We start from the raw sequence: 15,841 nt of genomic DNA, 5'->3' as shown, positions 1-15,841 counted from the left end.
AGAAGGTGCACGAAGCTCTTTGAAGCAACGCCTCGGCAGTTACTTCACTGCGGTGTCCTATACGCGCTCTGTTTCCTGTTTGTGTGGCTAAAGATGCAAAGTCTGGCACAAATATTATGTTTCTGTACAAAGCAAACCCCAAACTTGGGCTTTTTCTGTGAGATTGTTAAAGGTAGCTGTGATTTTTCTTTTTTAAATCCTCATGAAAATATTAAGAAGATGTTCCCTACATTAGATCTCAGTGTAATATTTCTATATTGCTTTCAAGCACCACTTCAGGATGTGCCTTGTTTAGCATGATTAGCTGTTTCTGTGATTTAAATAACAGCAAAATGCAAACAGCAGGCGAACCTCACGACCAAAAACAGAACCGAGGACCTTCGATCATCCCAGATTGATTGATCCACCTTTAAACACGCAGTCCAACATTACACAGCATTGCTTTGCTTTCCTGTCCTGTCCTGTCCTGTCCTTCCCTTCCCTTTCCTTTCCTTTCCTTTCCTTTCCTTTCCTTTCCTTTCCTTTCCTGTCCTTTCCTTTCCTGTCCTTTCCTTTCCTGTCCTTCCCTTCCCTTTCCTTTCCTTTCCTTTCCTTTCCTTTTCTTTCCTGTCCTTTCCTTTCCTTTCCTTTCCTTTCCTTTCCCTTCCTTTCCTTTCCTTTCCTGTCCTTTCCTTTCCTTTCCTTTCCTTTCCCACTGCTGTAAGCCTCGTTTGCTTGATGAATTTGGCCGGCTGTGTGGGTGTGTTGCCTCCAGAAGGGCGTGCACCTTCCCTGTGTTGCAGAGCTGCATTTAAAATGAGACGCCATCATTTTTTATTGTCTACTGACTTTATATTCACGGTTAGCTGCTTATCTCTCAGAAAGCTGAAAGCTATTTGTGAATGCTCGCAGTTTTCCAATATACAGCCCTGAATGTCTTTTCCTGTCACTGAGCACAGCAGCATGCATAAAGAAGCAGCAGATAACAGCCGGATTATATCAGCAAATGCGCTCTCGTTTCAAATCGTGTCTGAGTTTGTGTTTGTTGCTTTGATATTCGGGCGTGCAGGACGCAAGGCGACCTTTAAAAAAACTAGTTCTTCGGTTTTCTGTAAATTAAGAACAAATGAGCTCAACAACAACGTGCTGGAGGTTCAGGAGAATCGACCGGATATCGACGTGTATGTAAATACGCTCGTTAGGCGGAACCACCTCCACCTGTGGACTCCAGTCCTGGTTCTAGCATTCAGATCCAAATCAGTGCTTCATGGACAGACACCAACAACAACATTATAAATTAGATTATTTTTGTTATTTAATCGAATAAGTGAGCAAGAACGAGAGTAAACACATCCTCACTGTGTCTGGATGCACTTCATATTGTTGGCCCAGATACTTTAAGCTAGTTTTATATATTTTTCTAACATTTCTTTAAACAATATGACGACTGAATCTGCTCCAGAAACATCGTCTCTGTGACCTCAGATCCATTCATCAACAGACAGAAGAATAGGAACACCAGCATCCATAATGGTTCCCTTCTGACATTGTTAAATGTTCTGGGATCCTTCCTGCTATAAAACCTGAACCCACAGGATGAGTAACAGCAGCAGAGTGACGGCCCACATAACAGAACCGCAGAACAAAGAGCAAACAGGGTCGGATCAGAGGAGTACGAAGGCACCTGCTGAGATGTCTGATCACATTCAGGTCCAGTCGGTCAGGTTTTCTCTTTCAGGTCTGTGCAGCAGTCAAGAGGAGAAACGAGGTTTTCTTGAAACTCACTGAAAAGCAAAATGCAATTAATCGGATCGGTTTTAATCTGATCCAGTACGACCCAAACTGAAATAACTTCCCAGCAACTTAGGATCTTTTTTCACTTTTGGGATGCTGCAGATCCTCGTCTCCAAGAAGTGCTCTGTGGTCCTTGAGCTGAGGCAGGTCACATCTCTAATGTTTAACACACCGCTGACCTCCATAAAGCTTTAACCAGTGTTTTTATATCAACACTCAGTTTCTTCGTTCCTCCTAAACTGAAGGCGTCTCCTGGAGCTGCAAGAATCATGGAGTCGATTAATCGTCACCTTTTTAAACTTAACTGCCAATTATTTAGATTTTCTAATAATTGGTTTTAGTTTTTATTAAGAGAATCAAACTTCTTGAACGTGAACATGTTCTGGTTTCTTTGCTCCTCTGTGACAGTAAACTGAATATCTTCAGCTTGTGGACCAGAGAAGACCTTTGAGGACGTCCTGTCTGGAAACACTGATCAGTGCTTTAACTATTTTATAACATTTAATGGATCAAACAACCCACTAATGAGCTGAGGAAACAATCGAATAATTAATCAACGATGACAATAAGCTGGAACCCGAGTTTCCGATACGGCTGATCTCACTGAGAACAAACACCATGAAGATCTGGTATGTTGTTAATAAACCTGCCGATGCATCCGACCCGTTCACCAGAACCAGAGTTAGATGTTTGGTTTTCCTCCTCCTCTCCCCTCAGTCAGTCTGACACTATAGATAAAACAGCCATCTGCTTGTTTTCCTCCAGTTTTATCACACGAATGATGAACAATCATCTGTGTTGTCAATCAACAAACGTGCACGGCTCCGGCGGTGCCGGCCCAGAGGCTGGTTCTGCCCGATTCACATTCATCACGCAGGAAAAACAACACGGTTATGGAAATATGTTTACCGCTGCATGTTATGGACAACACGGCCTCTTGGAATAGCTGCAATCGTTCACTGCGAAGGAAGGAAATGTAAATGTGAGTCTGTCTCCCACGGCGGCGGCGGCGGCGGCGGCGGCGGCAGGTGAGGCTCTAAATGCTTCCATCCAAACGCATGCGTCACGCTGCTCCTCAAACAAAAGCTAATGGGCTGGATGGTGAACACGTCTGAAGCCTTCGTGATCAGTGACAGAGGAGACGAGTCATCTCCTGACTCACAAGCAGCAGCAGGACGTCGGTGTATTAAGGTCACAAACACACAAACACTCGTGACCTAAAAACCGGCAAGAATGTGAGTTCTGAAACCTCCACACACGATCCAGAGCGATCAGCGCCGACATTCACCACAACAGGCTGCGTTCTCACACTTCAGAAGTTTCTCACTGAGAAACTCTGAAAGACAAACTAATGGACAATTAGAGCAAACAAACGCTGAGCAGGAGCATCACTGAGTACCTCCCTGATTAAAATGCCATCAAAATGGCGACCACTGAAACAGTCAAGGTCGAGGCTAACAGCGTAGCTAAAAGGGAACCGGCCCGCTCGGTCCGGCCCGACAGATAATTGAGCAATTCTGACAAAGTAGCTGAGATAAGAAAACGACTCTGAATACCAAAGTAAGATGCTCTGATTGAACCCAGGAGTCTGTTATCAGGGAGCAGCGTGGGTCTGAGCGTACACCTGAACCAGGCGACACCTGGCTCACCTCCTGCGGTTTGTACTTTGGGTCCTGGTGTGTCCTCACTGTATCCGTGAGCGGTCTATTTTTGTGGATGCGCTCTGGCTCGGTGCCCTGGACTGCCGCTTGCAGCTACGTTTATGATTTATATGTTCACACAGCCGGCGTGCTGGACCAGAAACGCTGCAGATGATTACTGGGGTTGGCTTCCATGTTGGATCCAGTTCCACTCTGATTACTGGAGGTACAGTAATCCTCAGAGCTAAATGGTCTTCTACCAGAACCTTTAGCTCCCTCATGTCATAGGGAGCGTTGTTGTGTATTCCTGTCTGACAGAATAACTTCACATAAACAAGCCGTGGTGTATCTGATGCTTTTTGTCTCGTTATCAGCTGCAGGTCGTGAACCTGAAGTTAACAAACCCGTCAGTCCAAACTGTTCCTCAGACAATTAAGTTTCATCACGGATCTACACTGCGTCTTTGAACTTTGCTTATTTATGGTTTTAATTATGTGCAAATTAGGGCTGTGAGATATTTAAATAAAAACAGAAACTGGCAGTGCGGTCTTATTATTATTATTTCTGTCTTTGAGGGCGAGTGCATCTGCATAGAAAATAAAAGTGTTTTAGAGAAAAGACTTGAACATGAACCATGTGGAGTCTCTCTCAGACGCTGCGACGCTGCGATGGCGTTCTAAACGGGTTTTTGCTTTGGACAGCGGATCTGGATTTGCACTCGTCACACAGAGTTTGTGATGCTGATTAAAATGGTCCAACGGATTCGTTAAGTTGCTTCGTTTGGTGGAAGCATTTGCCAACAAAATCCATTTCTAGCCAACTTCATCCTGTCTGGAGCTAAAACATTTCCACTGCCAGAGTTTCTCTCCTGTTTCCTGTCGGCACACTCCTTAACTTTTATGTTATCGAGTCCAGTATGCTGTGTTTTATTTGCTATGATTTGCATTAAGCAGAGAACAAAGCTGCAGCATGTTGGGTTTGAGATAAGTTGCTTTACTCGTCATCACACCTGCTGCGATGCGACTCGTCCTCACGTCGTGTTGTTGATGCCGAAGCAGCAAACCATCCAGCCCCGCCGCCGCAAGTGTTTAAACCCAAACAGGGGCACTAAGGAACTGGAAAGAAATGGGATCTGACGGGCGACTTTCACAGCGAGCTCTGGTGTGATGAAACGCTGTAAAACCACGAGCACCAAACGTTCAAATTTTAGCGCCATCTTAATGAAAAATAAAGTAGTTCAACCATTCAGGGGAATGAAAAGACTCTAAAGAGAGAAAAAGAGTTCATACGACGGCATCGTTTAACAGATGTTTAAATTATACTGACCCAGATCACAGAGGACACAACTCTGAGGGGAAAGCAGACAGTTGGCATTCAGACTGAGCCCGTTAACCAATCAGGCTGTTTCAATGCTCCTCTCTCTCCCTCGCTCTCCGGGTGCCGCCTCAGAGCCATTCTTTAGTGCCACCCATGATTAATGCAGCTATGAATGGGTTTCTCTTTCACCGAGCTCTGTGGGAGAAGGGTTTCTTTCCTTCTGTCTCTCTGTCTTTGCCATTTTACTTTCCTTCCCAACGTGACCCGGTTTAGTCACAGAGTGTGAAACCGATTTGGGCTCATTTACATGCTAATTCCATAAAGAGAGGTGAAATGATGTGTCTGTATCACCTCATTGATTCCAGGAGACACCGGCGCACTTAGAAAAAAAAAATTATCTGCGCTTTTAACTGTGTCAGAGTCCTTATCGGTGGGTTTAAGTGAAGGGGCAGCATGAAGGGGAACGCAGGGTTTATGTGGCGCCGTGAAGTACCGCAAAGAAACAGAAATATGCTGTCAACGGTGTACAGTTGAGGGGAAACAGGGCTTCTAGTGTTGGTTGGGTTTCGGCCTTTTTTATGCTGGTAGCTCCTGCAGCCTGATTCATGCTGGTTGTTTTAACAGAGTTCAGGTTTTCATGTGCAAACTGAGGTGCTGCGACGCTACGCTGTAAAATATGTGCCTTTTGTCAAACTGCCCAGATAGCTGGTGAGCTAGCGTTAAAGACGCTCACTGGAGGCATTACGGCATTTAGCACATTCATAATGTATGTCATGTGGTCACCGTTTGACTGGAGGACTCCGGGGGGCAGCCCTAATAAATACCCATCGACATTTTTATCGCTAAAGTGAGCGCTGAAAGAAATTCATAAAGTCTAATTAAACTCTAATGTCTCGCCGTCAGTAATTTTACATTTCTATGCGCCGCTGCGCCGCGGTCGGCCCGCCCGGCTTCATCCGCTGCCAGTCATGCCTTTCACATGACTAATCGGGACATATTTTCAGTTTATCGTGTTTCATGGGTTGCTTTCACGTGTCGTTTCGTTCGCATGTGTCCAAGTGTTGTGAGCGATCTGGTGTCAGATCGATGATTCTCAGCGAGCGGCCGGAGTGCACCTCCCCGTAGCGTCGAGCATCATCCAATCAGCATCTGTCCGCCCAGCGACGAATGAACTGTGAAGAAAAATTAGCAACGAAACTAGAAATGAGCTTCTCACTAAAGAGGGAGATTTTTAGTTTTCCTGGAATTTAGCAACAGCAGCTTAATACAGCCGCTGTCTGTCGGTGCCTTTTGGCCGTCGTTGTTGTTATTTAGTCATATTTTATTTGAGATAAACACTGTTTGCCAGCAGAGGGCCGTCAGTGGATCCTATGAGTTTAAGTTCCTCCAGTTCCCAAACAGGAAGTCATGGTGGTGGCTTCAGTACGAGCTTTATGACAAGAAATACAACATATTGAATACTTTAGGAGACAAATTCTGTTGTTTTTAAAGAATTGTACATCCATCCATCATCTCTACACCTTAATCCTCACCAGGGTCATGGGGGGCGGAGCCTATCCCAGCTGACTCAGGGTGAAGGCAGGTTCACCTGGACAGGTAACCAGTCTATCACAGGGCTACACTTAGAGACAGACAACCAAGCACTGAGTTGGAAATGTATGTAGTGAATGTATGACAATAATAATGTAAACGATCATGTGAGGCAACATGTAGGGACCTTCATACATCCAGTATACAAAAGCTTAAATTACCTCAAAACAACCAAGAATTCTTCAAATTAGATTCCGTCTAATGTAGAAAAATCATTTTTAAAAATGTATAAGCGGAAGTGTGTTTAAAACTGTAGTAGGATCCTGTTGGCCTCGTAGGGACATAAACAGGAATGTAGTACCTCCACCCCCCGTCTGAGGCTGGAGGCGACGTGCCCTCGGCCTTCACACTCGGCTCAGCGTCACTTCGAACACTCAGGAGAGCGTAAACAACACATCCTGCTGGCCTGCAACATTTCTCAACCAGTCACCGCTTCCAAATCGATTACTCGAAGGCGTGGGTCGCTGATGCGTTGAAGAATGTCGAGGGAGCAGAGACGAGTTTCACGCATTCTGGAGAGACCGACTTTTCAAAGCGTTTTACAGAAGCAGCAGAGGAGCAGGAATGAAAGCAGGACGGAGGACGTGTCACAGGGTGATGGCTGGTGCATGCTGGAGAGGTCGGCCTGCTGCTTCATCAGGTGATGCTGCTTTTCTTTGTCACTGAATAGAAGCTGCATTAAACTTTGCACGCTATTCGTGCAGCGGTTGAAGCATCACAGAGCTCCTGAGCTTCTTCAGAAAACCGCCACAAACAGTGAGATAAGAAGCAGCCCAGCGCTGCACCTTTCCCCATGCCTGACTGATCCCCAGAGCGTGACCTAGATTACTGCATGTTCTTCACCTGTTAGCAAAGCCTTTGATTTCCCTTCAGCCCAAAAACAACTCCTAATCCAGAATCATTCTTCTCTTAGACCGGTCAGACTACAGCGTCCAGGGGATGGAAGATAGCGTAGCCTCAAAAATCAGAGAAGCCCAGTGCAAAAAAAAAAGGAAAAAACAGAAACCCATATCACACTTTAAAGGAAAAACAGAAATCGAATCAGACAGCGATGTCAAAACAAGCGCAGGAACGCTGATACGGCTGTCATATTCATGTGTGTGATACCAGAACAATGTCAGGAGCTGGACAACAAGGGCTGACCTTCTCACTCCTGCAGGATGTTCATGCTTTATTTAGAGACAGCTGACTGTGAATGTTGCACCGCTCGGCCTTTTGCATGGTTCAGGCCGCTGGAATTACATCAGATGTTACTCAGAGAAGAAGCAGCATTTATGTAGGATCGCTCAGACATGTTCTACGCTGTGATCACTGGACACCAATTTGAATACAAAAGACTAACTTTGCAGATGATTGCCAAATTGAATGTGTCATGAGGACAACTTGGGAGCAGCATCACCATCTGATGCGTGATGGTGAGTCAGTCCCTGCGGCTCTTACTAAGTTTTGATGCTGTAATCAAGCACACATGCGAATCAGAAAAGCGTTTCCCCTCGTGGTGAACACTGAATTGTGATTAGTCCGTACACTTGGGGGGAAAAATAACAGCTGCTGGCGAACTGGAAAGCAGAAGATTGAAGCAAACAGAGCAGCAGGCGAAGGCACGCAGTGGAAAACGATGAGCAGAGGCTCACACTCTGTAGGTGGATTCGGTTACAGCGCCGCTTCTAATTACCTCAGAAAACACAACCTGTAGGCCCAGAAACATTCAGCGTGTTCTGACTCAGGACGTGTTCAAGTGTCAGCTCACCGATGACCGCTCAGTCTTTGCCTGTATTTGAATCTAATTTAAGCTCGACGGCACCTAAAAGGTTCATGACTCCATAATGGACCCTTAACAATCCTAAACCTGCTGTCCAACAGGTTTGTAGGAAAAACCAACAGAACCCATAAAAACAGCCTTAACATAGCGACAGCCTTGGATTGTGACTCCGACATGACATTTAATGTCACCAATCAGGATGACGGCGTATTATCTGACTGAACAATCCCACAGATTGGCTACGTTCACACTGCAGGACTTGATGCTCAATGAGGATTTCTTTGTGACTTCCTTCACGTTTCCACTTCAATGCGACTTGTATGTGATCTGCTGTGTGAACTTCATACGAGCCAAAAGTGTCCCGCATGCGCAGAAGAGGACACGACGACGTCACACGCAGCGAGCGTGCTCAGTGTTTATGGAAGTAAACATGGATGGTAACGGTGGAGCGTATCTGCCACTCCCCCGCCGCCACCGATGGAGGAAACAGAAGTGTGAGCGCTAACTAAACTAGCATCAGCAGCCAAGTACTGCCTGTGTGTTCTGGACACTTCCACCCCGTCAGAGCGCTGCCCCGGGGTGGAAGTGTCCCCCGACCGCACCCAATATTCTGATATTCATAATTAATTGGGCCTGAATATCCAGAGAGCTAATTGGGTTGATTGGTAGAAAAAAAAGCCAGTGAGGATTTTCGAAGCAGATTCTGATCTGAGTCCGATGCCTGTATTGTGTTGAGCTGACTGACGTTAGCGATGATAAACCCTCCATAGATGGCAAATAATGGAACAACTCAGAAACAATATGACAGCAGCCGCTGTGATCATTAATAGAAGGATCTTTTCTGATTCACGCCGATAAAAAAATCAGTATCTCAGACAAAAGTTCTGGACTTCAAGTAAGGCATTGATCAGTCTTGGTGCTTGAATCTCCTCCTGACCTCACCGGTATCATCGCTACTCAGAATAATGCTGAAACCTCCGTCGCTGTTGTCGCATTATCATCAGTAAGAACAATATCACAACATCAGAACCTGACAAATCCTGCTCTGGACATGCAGACATCCAGCTCGTCTGGTCCAAATAGAAGTTATCTTTACATGAAGTAATTTCCAGTAGATTAAGCACCAAAATAAATACTCTGAGGTGTGAATCATCTCCACCTCTTATCTGTGGTTAGCTGGTTAGCGCAGCCACGGCGAGGCTGCAGAGACGTTTGCTGGCTCTAATTGCTCACACAAAGGTTTTCTACAGCAATACGACGGTTCTGTAACACCACTGCAGCGCCACTTATCTTTCAAAAGGCCCGTCGTAAATCACACGTTCAATTGCCTTTTCGCCTTTATAACAGTTTTATGGAGAAAAAAATCTAAACCATCAACAGCCGTCCTGCAGCCACATGTATAGGGTTTATCTGGGAATCTGCTGTTTCTGCTGGAGGGCATAATAGTCTGTTATTGCACCGCCACCCACACAAATGTTATGAACGGAGGACAAAATGCAAATGTTTTGCATGTGAAAGCTCACAGAGCAAAGCTTTTAAGAAGATATTGCACATATTATATAATAGATAACGGATTTCCCCGTGGCTCTGCCGTCCTGAGGCAGCCCGTCTCTCTGAAAAAGGATATTGTTGTTTGTCTGAACCCAGCAGCTTGATGGGGTAATGATTTAATCACAGATTTCCAAATGTTTATTATCTCTTGGAGCTGGAGACGGCCGCCCTGTTCCGGTCCTCCCTGGGAGTCCAGTCCAGCATCCTGCAACTGCCGCATGAATCAGATCCCAGCAGGCTGCAGGAAGGTGTTTGTCCTTCATTGCAGGTGCTGCACAGAAAGCTCTCCGGGCCGAGGACGGGCGTGACGGAGCCGTGCACGAGGGGACACTGTGGAGAAAGTGGACCTGCAGGATGATAGGTGGGAGGCGAGTAGGAAGGGGGAAGGAAATGAAAACTTGACATCTCCTCTAAACATAGCAGCGAGTCGACGTGCTGCGTGGATCCGGTTCTGTCATGGCTCTCCTGGGGGTCTTCACGTTCTCTAATAACCGAGCATTACTCTCTCATCCTCTGTGGTCCCGGTCATCACTCTCCTCCAGAGCCGCACCGCCGCCTTTGTTCTTCTTTTTATGTCCACTCCCAACTCAACTCCATCTTCTTTTCTCCCCCTGAACATCTCATCACCTGCCCTCTGGTCACTAAACACTGAATATCTGCCACACAGCACAAATGCAGACGAGCAGACGGTTCCAGGAGCTGAGACGTGGCCTGTGGTGGCTCATCTTAATCAGGTGATTCCAGGCTGCAGTGACCTACTATCCTCACGCTCACTCTTGATTTAACAGCAGTGCAACAGAAATGTGATCTTTTTCTCCTGTGAATCCGTCTATTGATCAAAGCGACGCCACCTGATTGAATCACTGGATTTACAGCCACATATTTAACGCAACATTTAAAATACTGTCGAGCTGCAAAACCCCTTCCAGCTTTTACGTAACTGCTGTTAACATCACGCAGCTTAACGGTGCATATTTTCCACGTGGGCTAAAATCTGAGACCAACAGGACGTGTAAACATGAGGCGGCCCAGAGGGACGGCGGACCTACAGGCTGCTGGTTCTGCACGATGAGGACAGACACTGAGGACATGACAGAGGAGGAGACAAAGCAGACCCTGTGAGCTCCCTGCTCTCTGGGAACAATGAGCAGCCAGACACAGCGCCTGTCAGCAGGACTGAAGGAGATCCATCAGCACCACACAGGCTCCTCATGCATCCAGCCTCCAGCAGCAGCAGCAGCACTGGATGGTGTGAAGATGAGGATGAGGGAGGTGAAGGTGGACCTCACTGTTGTCCAACTCTTATAACTCAACTCCAGATGTCACTCAGCTGCCAGACAAATGTGGGCTAAAGGATGTTTTAAAGCAAACCAGCACACATCACGGCCACAAAGAGAACCGAGCCCAGCCTGAGGTGCCGTTTAATGAAAACGGTGCTGATCTGGACCATGAGGGGCATCTTAAACATTTAACGAGCCTCTTTCCCGTCCAGTGAAAAACTAAAGGCCTGTTTGACCACAATCGATGATTTTAGGCGTAGACTGGCTGCTGCTGCTGCTGCTGCTGCTGCTGCGCATGGATGAATCACCGACAGCAGAACCGAGTCGGTGTGAATCCAAAACGCAGCTCCAGCCTTTCGTTTTATTTTCATGTTGAAACTGAGTTGGCCGTGAATCCGTCCCCAGCAGCCTGACAAACGGCTGAGGAGCAGCTCACCGCCCCGCCGCTAGCGCTGATGCTGAGGACGGATCCCAGCATCCCTCCGCCGTCCTCCGGCTGCCTCCGAGCGGAGGCGACGGACGGAGCCGACGGGGGAAGGAGGACGCTTCACCGGGTCGGGATGAGGTCTGAACGAGACGAGGTCTTACCTGGAGAATGTCATACGACGATCGAGTCACCTCCGTGCGGGATGCGTGCGGGACGGAGCGGGCTGGGCGCGCATCACTCGGTGTGTGTCGCCGCGACGGAGAGCGTACGGGAGCGCGCCCCGGAACGAGTATAACGGCAGAACGATCCCACTGCAGTTGTCTGCTCGGTGAACACACCGACTGCACGGGAGCAGGCACCCCAGCCCCGCCCCACCCCTCCGGTACTCACACAGAGAGTAATCCCGTTACTTCAGTCGGTGTGGACGGAACAGCAGAACACCGGAAACACACACAGCAAACAAATAAAGCCTTAAACTGCAAAACAAAGATGTTTCTGCATCACAGCTGAAATAATAATTCATATAATCAATGATTCACATAATCAATGAATACTTCCTTTTTTAAAATGATGTTAAAGTCATTCTTATTGACTGCACAACCTTTTATTTCTGTTTTATCATCTTTTCCCTTCAGATATCGTGTTTTGCTCTGCATTAGTTTCTGAATCTATTTTTTTTTACAATCATATACATTTAAAGTGGCTGACCCGAACCCGAACCCGAACCCTGACCCTGTTCAGTGGCTTACTTCATGTCAGTGACTGCATTATTTCTGTTTTCTCTTCCAATCATATGTTTTGTCAGTTTTGCTGTGCATTAGTTTCTAAATCTTTATTTTTTTTACCACCCTGTATATCGTTAATGGTTTCTGAAGAACATCTAAACTACACTTGACTTGTTTGATAAGTGACACCCTCTATCCAGAATCCATTTATTTAGGCTCTGATCAACATATTTCCTGGATCAAAGATGATTTCAAAGGGGGCCATGACCTCCTCTAGTACCGGCAGCAGTGACAGCATGTGGAGGTCCAGTCGTCCTCAGTGTATTTATACCCTCCCATTAAAGAAAAGGCTAAATTCACAACAGTCCCTCAAATAACTAGAAACTGGAAAAAGTAATAATAAATAAAAATTTGCTAAATTATAATTTAGTGAAATAGGGTGTTGCTTTTGAACTGTGCTTGAAGAGAATAATAATTGTCCTGGACTAATGAGAGCCCTTTGCTGATGAGCAGTGGTCCAGAACACCTGTCAACAGGTGCAGAAGTCTGACTGAGAGTTACAGAAACACCTGATGGCAGTGATTGGCTCAGAGGGTTGTTCAACTAAATATTAGTTTATGGGTCCCATTGTGTTAGTTTGCTTTTTTTTTTTTTTTTTTAAATATCTCTGTTGAAGCACGATTCAAAAGCAACGTCATGATTTTCATAAAATTTTTATTTATCATTAATTTTGTCAATTTCTAGTTATTTCAGCTGGGGTTTTTTTTCCTTCTGTAATTGGAGCGTATGAATACATCTGAGGACGACTGTGTTACAGATGATCAGCTCTAATCAGCTGATGAATCGTAGCAACACAAACTCAGACAACAATAAAAACACAGTTTATTATAAGCTGCTGTAGTTTGATGAATTCTCACCACATGTGGACAGAATTTTCAGTCTTGAGATCATAAATAGACTCTAGTTGTGCTTTAATGTGTTAATATTTCTAACAATGTCCTGAGTTTATGATGCCTGCAGGTGATTTCTTGTCCCCCTGAAACCCCTTCTGGTCCGGTTCAAACAGCAGCCGCCCAAATAGGCAGAATGTTCCCATGTTAGTCTCATCTCATCAGATAATCGCTCTCATTACATATGAAATAAGAAACAAGGCTGTATGCTTCAGCAGCAAACCAGAACTCCTGACACTCAGTTCTGTTTTTTGTGTTTTGTGTGTTTTCAGTGGCTCCGTCATGCCGTCCCTATGAAAAGCTTCTAGAAGCACCTCGGCCTAAAATATGGATTTTATTCCTCTTATTATTGTTTATTACTGTGCAGTTACAACAAAGATGGAAACCAGAAGGGACTCATCTCTAAACTAATGAATCCTATAAAAACAAAGACAACCTAAGACTAAAACACGTTGGACCAGCTCACCTCCAGCTCCAGTCTTGTTCTGATAACAAAGGTTTTCTGCTGCAGTCCTGCTCCTGTTCAGGCTTCACTACACTGAGCTGCTTCCACTTGTGTTTCTGATCAGAACAATCTTCAAGGCTGCGTCGTCATGAACACATGAACAGTGAGATTCTGCACATTTCTATAAAACCGTCTTATTCCAGCAACCATCTCAATGTTCTCCTGACCTTATACAAGCTTTGATTTGCTGCTCTTGGTTTTTATTTGGCTTTTTTTTTTTTTATCCTTCTTTAAATCCTTGACTCGTCAGTGTTTATGCACCAAAAGTCAAATTCCTCCTCCGTAAAAACACACTTTGCGATGAAACTGATTGTGAGCCGCCTGCTCATCACTGCTGCGCTGCTGTTAGCGTGGGAATGCGTTCATCGTTCCTATTGATAGTTTAATGACTTGTGGAGCTCGACACTGAGCAGAAACGTGATCGACCGTCATAGCTTGTGTCGCTGTACCGGGCTTTAAAATATTTGAGGTTCTGAAACTGGGATTTTTGAGACGTTCGCTTCACAGCAATGCAGACGCACACATTTTCAACTCCAGTGTTATTTATATATATTTATATATATGAAGAGTTCATTTGCAAAAACAGAAAACTCCATTTTTGTAGATTGTTCAGAAAACGTATTTTTTTGTTTGTTTGCTTGAGATGAAATCAACCAAACTGAAGCTGAGTGGATCTGACTCAGCAGAAATGACTACAACAGAGATAACTCAGTTTGGTTGATATTTTCTCAGGTAGACGATGGAGAAATGGGTTTATGAATGTTGTGTAGACGGAGTTATCTGTTTTTGCAAATGGACTCTTCATGTGTAGGCTTTCAGATGTACAGCTCATATTTCTGTTGCCGTCAGTGCACTGGAGGAGAAACAGTGTCTGAGTGTCCAGCTGGGACCAGATAAGAACCTGGGCTTGAGATCCAGTGTCGCTGGTTCAATCCCAGCCGCTAAGGAAATATTTAGGGCTGGATCGGTGGTTAGCATCGTCGCCTCACAGCTTGGTGAGGACACGGTGAACACACCCGGGATCTTCCTGCATGGAGTCTCCATGTTCTCCCCGTGCAGTGTGGGTTCTCTCCGGGTTCTCCGGCTTCCTCCCACAGTCCAGAAACATGCTGAGGTTAATTGGTGATTGTAAATTGTCCGTAGGTGTGAATGTGAGTGTGCTTGGTTGTCTGTCTCTAAGTGTAGCCCTGTGATAGACTGGTTACCTGTCCAGGTGAACCTGCCTTCACCCTGAGTCAGCTGGGATAGGCTCCGCCCCCCATGACCCTGGTGAGGATTAAGGTGTAGAGATGATGGATGGATTCCTCTCTGTAGAAAAATCACTGCTCTGTTTATGTAAAGACGACAAACTGCATCAACCAAAGTGCATCTGCCTCCAGCTTTACTGGGAGATGAAAGTGTGTTTTTGTTTTCATATGAATTAAATTGGAGAGAGGAAGAAGCTCTCTGCAGCTTGTTCAGGTGGAAGGCGGCGCTGCCACCGTGTGGCCATGTTTTAACATTACAGCTGAACTGAACAGAACTGAAACCAGCAAACACCTCCCAGAACCAAACCGTTGGTAAAGTCACGTTCTGTCACCAGCAGAAAACTAGCTCTGGTTTTCCAAATAATAAACACAGTAGCTTCATCGTGCTAAAGTTTACAGAAGGGAAAGAGGCCCGCTTGTTCAGAGATGTTTGACCCTGTTCAGGACTGTCGGGGCTTTTGGACTTCAGGCCACTTGGTTCAGGGGACAGCAACTGATTTTTTATCTTTGAAGTTTTGGGTTTTTTTAAATAAAAAGAGGGACATTTGTCATGTATTTGTATTTAACACAGTATAAAGTCTGTAATGAATACCAACACATGTTCTGCACAGGTTCTTTCTTGGGGTCCAATGGACCCAGAAACACCTCCTACGTCTGGAAAGTCCTGGACGGGGTTCAGCATGTTGTCACTGTTGTCCACTGATGCTCTCTGTGATTTTTTCTGTTTTTTGGTTGGAATAATGTGAAAAACTGATACCAGAGCTTATATTAAACTGTATTTAAATTAAACAAATACTTCTCGGTTCTGCACTAATGCAGGTTTGCAGCTCTTATTGCTCCTTAGTTTGATCTCTGTTTGAATTTCCTTTTCAGTGGTGTAACAAGCTAAATTCATTCAGTTTCTGTCAGGTCTGGGTGGAGGTAGACGTGGCTTCTAGTGTGGCCAAATACAGAAATGTGTTTAATCAGTTTGTCTCTGTTTGTTGTGAAGGTGGTTAAAAGGCAGAAAATGAGAGGAACAAGGAACAGGACGGTTAGAAATGATTAGTTCAGAACACTGTGTGACGCCAACAC

General features: G+C 45.4%; 1 protein-coding gene across 1 annotated transcript in view; it reads right to left on the bottom strand.

The window, feature by feature from the left end:
• Positions 1 to 11,544, bottom strand: part of apba2b (amyloid beta (A4) precursor protein-binding, family A, member 2b) — a 70,168-nt gene extending 58,624 nt beyond the window's left edge. Inside the window, exon 1 of the mRNA XM_008281366.1 lies at positions 11,502 to 11,544. The gene's annotated coding sequence lies outside the window, so the exon portion shown is untranslated. The remainder of the gene's footprint in view (positions 1 to 11,501) is intronic.
• Positions 11,545 to 15,841: the final 4,297 nt, after the last annotated feature.

This window comes from Stegastes partitus, unplaced genomic scaffold, assembly GCF_000690725.1.
Source record: "Stegastes partitus isolate 25-593 unplaced genomic scaffold, Stegastes_partitus-1.0.2 Scaffold232, whole genome shotgun sequence".
NCBI lineage: Eukaryota > Metazoa > Chordata > Actinopteri > Pomacentridae > Stegastes > Stegastes partitus.
Note: the sequence above shows the minus strand (reverse complement) of the source record. Positions and strands in the feature narration are given on the sequence as shown.